The sequence below is a fragment of the Taudactylus pleione genome, unplaced genomic scaffold (assembly GCF_031769625.1).
Source record: "Taudactylus pleione unplaced genomic scaffold, aTauple2 ptg000473l, whole genome shotgun sequence".
Classification (NCBI taxonomy): Eukaryota; Metazoa; Chordata; class Amphibia; order Anura; family Myobatrachidae; genus Taudactylus; species Taudactylus pleione.
This window is the reverse complement of record NW_028284875.1, coordinates 6,329,140-6,338,023: the sequence shown is the minus strand read 5'-3', so window position 1 is coordinate 6,338,023 and position 8,884 is coordinate 6,329,140. Positions and strand designations below refer to the sequence as shown.

The 8,884-nt window shown below is 33.1% G+C and overlaps 1 non-coding gene across 1 annotated transcript; it reads right to left on the bottom strand.

The window, feature by feature from the left end:
• Positions 1–5,882: 5,882 nt before the first annotated feature.
• Positions 5,883–5,955, bottom strand: TRNAR-CCU (transfer RNA arginine (anticodon CCU)). Its single transcript has one exon. It is a non-coding gene; the product is annotated as a tRNA-Arg (tRNA).
• Positions 5,956–8,884: the final 2,929 nt, after the last annotated feature.

Below are 8,884 nucleotides of genomic sequence, written 5' to 3'. Positions count from 1 at the left end.
TTAGTAACATATTTGAGTGAAACTGATTTTTTCATTAGTATAATCATTAATTGTTGCGATATAGGAAAGCCGTTTATTTGTGTTCTTTGCTTTACAAATCCCAGCATGAAATGTGATTGTCCTAACCAGACCTAATAGTGTGGACCCTCATGTTACATTGCAGCAAAACAGATTGATGCAACTCTTTTACCAATAAAGAGGTAGTCTTTTGCATTCCATTTTGTTGACTAACTAAAGTAATTTTTACAGTGCATATGAACCAAAGCAGCTGTGTGTACTGGTACTTAAAAACAGTCATGTTTGTGTTTTTTTTCTGCCTTCATATCAGGATGTTCAGGAAGCAGATGATAATCATTAACTGATGACATTAGAAAAAAAATTACATTTGCTCCAGGTGAGGCTTGAATTCACAACCTCAGGATTGCTCAACAGATACTGTCTTATAAGTACCGCACACAGACCGATTGCGCCACAGGAGAACTTGGTCAAAGCGCATTATTTTTAGTTGAGTGATCTTAGCATCGAGTTGACTAAGTAAATTAACTTGGTTTATTAATTTTAAATTAGTTTCTTTTTAAATCCTCTAAACTACTGCACCCAATACTAAAGTACCTAATAAAAGTAATATTCTAATCATAAGGTAATCAATTATATTGTGCATTTGTGTTATTGCCCAGTTTTATGTATCCATAGGTGTATATTGCAATGAATTCATGCCATTGTTGTACAGTACAATATTATCAAAATTGTAAAATAATTCCTGTTTATTTATCTTAAATAAAATTTGGTATAGATATATGTAACTTTAATGTTGCATAGGGAAAATATACACTATAATACCAAAAAATGCAGTATCTTTAAATAAAAATAAGTTAAATCTCACTTGTGCTCTATATTTAAAGGTAAACATTGTTTTTTTGGTCTGAAGCACCTAAATTGTCAGTAAAGTCATTGTCCAAAGAAATATAAAAGGCAGAAAATTACTCTTTTGATGACATGGATGAAAGGACTTCAAGAAACCCATCAGCAATTGCAATAGAAATTGTTATTTTGTAGCCACTCTGATATTAAATTGCAATTAAAACTTAATAGGTATGTTTTGGTATATATGGATTTTCTGCAATACCATTAAGACAGTCACCTGAATTGAAAAAAAGCATAACTTCTAGAATGAGAATGAGCAACAAAGAAACATGCATCCTAGATGGGACTTGAAGCCACTGTCCCAGGTGATAGTAAACTTTTCAGAAAACTAATCCACAATGTCATTAGGATAAATGTCTGCTTTTAGATACTGGGCCATAATTTTGCAAGCTGAACAGTTCCGGATTGATAAGCAGATAAAAGTTTCTGGTGGAGCCATTTGTGCAGTATGAAGCAAGAATAAAAGGAACATCTCCAAAATTATTTGAATGAAATAAAGCCTATCTCCCCAGATGGGACTTGAACCCACAATCCCTGGCTTAGGATGCCTGGGGTTTAGTAACATCTTTGAGTGAAACTGATTTTTTCATTAGTATAATCATTAATTGTTGCGATATAGGAAAGCCGTTTATTTGTGTTCTTTGCTTTACAAATCCCAGCATGAAATGTGATTGTACTATCCAGACCTAATAGTGTGGACCCTCATGTTACATTGCAGCAAAACAGATTGATGCAACTCTTTTACCAATAAAGAGGTAGTCTTTTGCATTCCATTTTGTTGACTAACTAAAGTAATGTTTACAGTGCATATGAACCAAAGCAGCTGTGTGTACTGGTACTTAAAAACAGTCATGTTTGTGTTTTTTTTCTGCCTTCATATCAGGATGTTCAGGAAGCAGATGATGATCATTAACTGATGACATTAGAAAAAAAATTACATTTGCTCCAGGTGAGGCTTGAAATCACAACCTCAGGATTGCTCAACAGATACTGTCTTATAAGTACCGCGCACAGACCGATTGCGCCACAGGAGCATGTGGACAAAGCAATTTATTTTTAGTTGAGTGATTTTAGCATCGAGTTGACTAAGTAAATTAACTTGGTTTATTAATTTTAAATTAGTTACTTTTTAAATCCACTAAACTACTGCACCCAATACTAAAGTACCTAATAAAAGTAATATTCTAATCATAAGGTAATCAATTATATAGTGCATTTGTGTTATTACCCAGTTTTATGTATCCATAGGTGTATATTGCAATGAATTCATGCCACTGTTGTACAGTACAATATTATCAAAATTGTAAAATAATTCCTGTTTATTTATCTTAAATATTATTTGCTATAGATATATGTAACTTTAATGTTGCATAGGGAAAATATACACTCTAATACCAAAAAATGCAGTATCTTTAAATAAAAATAAGTTAAATCTCACTTGTGCTCTATATTTAAAGGTAAACATTGTTTTTGTGGTCTGAAGCACCTAAATTGTCAGTAAAGTCAGTGTCCAAAGAAATATAAAAGGCAGAAAATTACCCTTTTGATGACATGGATGAAAGGACTTCAAGAAACCCATCAGCAATTGCAATAGAAATTGTTATTTTGTAGCCACTCTGATATTAAATTGCAATTAAAACTTAATAGGTATGTTTTGGTATATATGGATTTTCTGCAATACCATTAAGACAGTCACCTGAATTGAAAAAAATCATAACTTCTAGAATGAGAATGAGCAACAAAGGAACATGCATCCTAGATGGGACTTGAAGCCACTGTCCCAGGTGATAGTAAACTTTTCAGAAAACTAATCCACAATGTCATTAGGATAAATGTCTGCTTTTAGATACTGGGCCATAATTTTGCAAGCTGAACACTTCCGGATTGATAAGCAGATAAAAGTTTCTGGTGGAGCCATTTGTGCAGTATGAAGCAAGAATGAAAGTAACATCTCCAAAATTATTTTAATGAAATAAAGCCTATCTCCCCAGATGGGACTTGAACCCACAATCCCAGGCTTAGGAGACCAGTAAATTATCCATTTGGCCACTGGGGCTTAGTAACATCTTTGCGTGAAACTGATTTTTTCATTAGTATAATCATTAATTGTTGCGATATAGGAAAGCAGTTTATTTGTGTTCTTTGCTTTACAAATCCCAGCATGAAATGTGATTGTACTATCCAGACCTAATAGTGTGGACCCTCATGTTACATTGCAGCAAAACAGATTGATGCAACTCTTTTACCAATAAAGAGGTAGTCTTTTGCATTCCATTTTGTTGGCTAACTAAAGTAATTTTTACAGTGCATATGAACCAAAGCAGCTGTGTGTACTGGTACTTAAAAACAGTCATGTTTGTGTTTTTTTTCTGCCTTTATATCAGGATGTTCAGGAAGCAGATGATAATCATTAACTGATGACATTAGAAAAAAAATTACATTTGCTCCAGGTGAGGCTTGAATTCACAACCTCAGGATTGTTCAACAGATACTGGCTTATAAGTACCGCGCACAGACCGATTGCGCCACAGGAGCACATGGACAAGGCGCTTTATTTTTAGTTGAGTGATTTTAGCATCGAGTTGACTAAGTAAATTAACTTGGTTTATTAATTTTAAATTAGTTACTTTTTAAATCCACTAAACTACTGCACCCAATACTAAAGTACCTAATAAAAGTAATATTCTAATTATAAGGTAATCAATTATACTGTGTATTTGTGTTATTGCCCTGTTTTATGTATCCATAGGTGTATATTGCAATGAATTCATGCCATTGTTGTACAGTACAATATTATCAAAATTGTAAAATAATTCCTGTTTATTTATCTTAAATAATATTTGGTATAGATATATGTAACTTTAATGTTGCATAGGGAAAATATACACTATAATACCAAAAAATGCAGTATCTTTAAATAAAAATAAGTTAAATCTCACTTGTGCTCTATATTTAAAGGTAATCATTGTTTTTTTGGTCTGAAGCACCTAAATTGTCAGTAAAGTCAGTGTCCAAAGAAATATAAAAGGCAGAAAATTACTCTTTTGATGACATGGATGAAAGGACTTCAAGAAACCCATCAGCAATTGCAATAGAAATTGTTATTTTGTAGCCACTCTGATATTAAATTGCAATTAAAACTTAATAGGTATGTTTTGGTATATATGGATTTTCTGCAATACCATTAAGACAGTCACCTGCATTGAAAAAAAGCATAACTTCTAGAATGAGTATGAGCAACAAAGGAACATGCATCCTAGATGGGACTTGAAGCCACTGTCCCAGGTGATAGTAAACTTTTCAGGAAACTAATCCACAATGTCATTAGGATAAATGTCTGCTTTTAGATACTGGGCAATAATTTTGCAAGCTGAACAGTTCCAGATTGTTAAGCAGATTAAAGTTTCTGGTGGAGCCATTTGTGCAGTATGAAGCAAGAATGAAAGGAACATCTCCAATATTGTTTTAATGAAATAAATCCTATCACCCCAGATGGGACTTGAACCCACAATCCATTAGGCCACTGGGGCTTAGTAACATCTTTGAGTGAAACTGATTTTTTCATTAGTATAATCATTAATTGTTGCGATATAGGAAAGCCATTTATTTGTGTTCTTTGCTTTACAAATCCCAGCATGAAATGTGATTGTACTATCCAGACCTAATAGTGTGGACCCTCATGTTACATTGCAGCAAAACAGATTGATGCAACTCTTTTACCAATAAAGAGGTAGTCTTTTGCATTCCATTTTGTTGACTAACTAAAGTAATTTTTACAGTGCATATGAACCAAAGCAGCTGTGTGTACTGGTACTTAAAAACAGTCATGTTTGTGTTTTTTTTCTGCCTTCATATCAGGATGTTCAGGAAGCAGATGATAATCATTAACTGATGACATTAGAAAAAAAATTACATTTGCTCCAGGTGAGGCTTGAATTCACAACCTCAGGATTGTTCAACAGATACTGTCTTATAAGTACCGCGCACAGACCGATTGCGCCACAGGAGCACATGGACAAAGCGCTTTATTTTTAGTTGAGTGATTTTAGCATTGAGTTGACTAAGTAAATTAACTTGGTTCATTAATTTTAAATTAGTTACTTTTTAAATCCACTAAACTACAGCACCCAATACTAAAGTTCCTAATAAAAGTAATATTCTAATCATAAGGTAATCAATTATATTGTGCATTTGTGTTATTGCCCAGTTTTATGTATCCATAGGTGTATATTGCAATGAATTCATGCCATTGTTGAACAGTACAATATTATCAAAATTGTAAAATAATTCCTGTTTATTTATCTTAAACAATATTTGGTATAGATATATGTAACTTTAATGTTGCATAGGGAAAATATACACTATAATACCAAAAAATGCAGTATCTTTAAATAAAAATAAGTTAAATCTCACTTGTGCTCTATATTTAAAGGTAAACATTGTTTTTTTGGTCTGAAGCACCTAAATTGTCAGTAAAGTCAGTGTCCAAAGAAATATAAAAGGCAGAAAATTACTCTTTTGATGACATGGATGAAAGGACTTCAAGAAACCCATCAGCAATTGCAATAGAAATTGTTATTTTGTAGCCACTCTGATATTAAATTGCAATTAAAACTTAATAGGTATGTTTTGGTATATATGGATTTTCTGCAATACCATTAAGACAGTCACCTGAATTGAAAAAAAGCATAACTTCTAGAATGAGAATGAGCAACAAAGGAACATGCATCCTAGATGGGACTTGAAGCCACTGTCCCAGGTGATAGAACACTTTTCAGAAAACTAATCCACAATGTCATTAGGATAAATGTCTGCTTTTAGATACTGGGCCATAATTTTGCAAGCTGAACAGTTCCGGATTGATAAGCAGATAAAAGTTTCTTGTGGAGCCATTTGTGCAGTATGAAGCAAGAATGAAAGGAACATCTCCAAAATTATTTTAATGAAATAAAGCCTATCACCCCAGATGGGACTTGAACCCACAATCCCTGGCTTAGGAGGCCAGTGCCTTATCCATTAGGCCACTGGGGCTTAGTAACATCTTTGAGTGAAACTGATTTTTTCATTAGTATAATCATTAATTGTTGCGATATAGGAAAGCCGTTTTTTTGTGTTCTATGCTTTACAAATCCCAGCATGAAATGTGATTGTACTATCCAGACCTAATAGTGTGGACCCTCATGTTACATTGCAGCAAAACAGATTGATGCAACTCTTTTACCAATAAAGAGGTAGTCTTTTGCATTCCATTTTGTTGACTAACTAAAGTAATGTTTACAGTGCATATGAACCAAAGCAGCTGTGTGTACTGGTACCTTAAAAACAGTCATGTTTGAGTTTTATTTTCTGCCTTCATATCAGGATGTTCAGGTAGCAGATGATAATCATTAACTGATGACATTAGAAAAAAAATTACATTTGCTCCAGGTGAGGCTTGAATTCACAACCTCAGGATTGCTCAACAGATACTGTCTTATAAGTACCGCGCACAGACCGATTGCGCCACAGGAGCACATGGACAAAGCGCTTTATTTTTAGTTGAGTGATTTTAGCATCGAGTTGACTAAGTAAATTAACTTGGTTTATTAATTTTAAATTAGTTACTTTTTAAATCCACTAAACTACTGCACCCAATACTAAAGTACCTAATAAAAGTAATATTCTAATCATAAGGTAATCAATTATATTGTGCATTTGTGTTATTGCCCAGTTTTATGTATCCATAGGTGTATATTGCAATGAATTCATGCCACTGTTGTACAGTACAATATTATCAAAATTGTAAAATAATTCCTGTTTATTTATCTTAAATATTATTTGCTATAGATATATGTAACTTTAATGTTGCATATGGAAAATATACACTCTAATACCAAAAAATGCAGTATCTTTAAATAAAAATAAGTTAAATCTCACTTGTGCTCTATATTTAAAGGTAAACATTGTTTTTTTGGTCTGAAGCACCTAAATTGTCAGTAAAGTCAGTGTCCAAAGAAATATAAAAGGCAGAAAATTACACTTTTGATGACATGGATGAAAGTACTTCAAGAAACCCATCAGCAATTGCAATAGAAATTGTTATTTTGCAGCCACTCTGATATTAAATTGCAATTAAAACTTAATAGGTATGTTTTGGTATAAATGGATTTTCTGCAATACCATTAAGACAGTCACCTGAATTGAAAAAAATCATAACTTCTAGAATGAGAATGAGCAACAAAGGAACATGCATCCTAGATGGGACTTGAAGCCACTGTCCCAGGTGATAGTAAACTTTTCAGAAAACTAATCCACAATGTCATTAGGATAAATGTCTGCTTTTAGATACTGGGCCATAATTTTGCAAGCTGAACAGTTCCGGATTGATAAGCAGATAAAAGTTTCTGGTGGAGCCATTTGTGCAGTATGAAGCAAGAATGAAAGGAACATCTCCAAAATTATTTTAATGAAATAAAGCCTATCACCCCAGATGGGACTTGAACCCACAATCCCTGGTTAGGAGGCCAGTGCCTTATCCATTAGGCCACTGGGGCTTAGTAACATCTTTGAGTGAAACTGAGTTTTTCATTAGTATAATCATTAATTGTTGCGATATAGGAAAGCCATTTATTTGTGTTCTTTGCTTTACAAATCCCAGCATGATATGTGATTGTACTATCCAGACCTAATAGTGTGGACCCTCATGTTACAGTGCAGCAAAACAGATTGATGCAACTCTTTTACCAATAAAGAGGTAGTCTTTTGCATTCCATTTTGTTGACTAACTAAAGTAATGTTTACAGTGCATATGAACCAAAGCAGCTGTGTGTACTGGTACTTAAAAACAGTCATGTTTGTGTTTTTTTTCTGCCTTCATATCAGGATGTTCAGGAAGCAGATGATAATCATTAACTGATGACATTAGAAAAAAAAATACATTTGTTCCAGGTGAGGCTTGAATTCACAACCTCAGCATTGCTCAACAGATACTGTCTTATAAGTCCTGCGCACAGACCGATTGCGCCACAGGAGCACATGGTCAAAGCGCATTATTTTTAGTTGAGTGATTTTAGCATCGGGTTGACTAAGTAAATTAACTTGGTTTATTAATTTTAAATTAGTTACTTTTTAAATCCACTAAACTACTGCACCCAATACTAAAGTACCTAATAAAAGTAATATTCTAATCATAAGGTAATCAATTATATTGTGCATTTGTGTTATTGCCCAGTTTTATGTATCCATAGGTGTATATTGCAATGAATTCATGCCATTGTTGAACAGTACAATATTATCAAAATTGTAAAATAATTCCTGTTTATTTATCTTAAATAATATTTGGTATAGATATATGTAACTTTAATGTTGCATAGGGAAAATATACACTATAATACCAAAAAATGCAGTATCTTTAAATAAAAATAAGTTAAATCTCACTTGTGCTCTATATTTAAAGGTAAACATTGTTTTTTTGGTCTGAAGCACCTAAATTGTCAGTAAAGTCAGTGACCAAAGAAATATAAAAGGCAGAAAATTACTCTTTTGATGACATGGATGAAAGGACTTCAAGAAACCCATCAGCAATTGCAATAGAAATTGTTATTTTGTAGCCACTCTGATATTAAATTGCAATTAAAACTTAATAGGTATGTTTTGGTATATATGGATTTTCTGCAATACCATTAAGACAGTCACCTGAATTGAAAAAAAGCATAACTTCTAGAATGAGAATGAGCAACAAAGGAACATGCATCCTAGATGGGACTTGAAGCCACTGTCCCAGGTGATAGAACACTTTTCAGAAAACTAATCCACAATGTCATTAGGATAAATGTCTGCTTTTAGATACTGGGCCATAATTTTGCAAGCTGAACAGTTCCGGATTGATAAGCAGATAAAAGTTTCTTGTGGAGCCATTTGTGCAGTATGAAGCAAGAATGAAAGGAACATCTCCAAAATTATTTTAATGAAATAAAGCCTA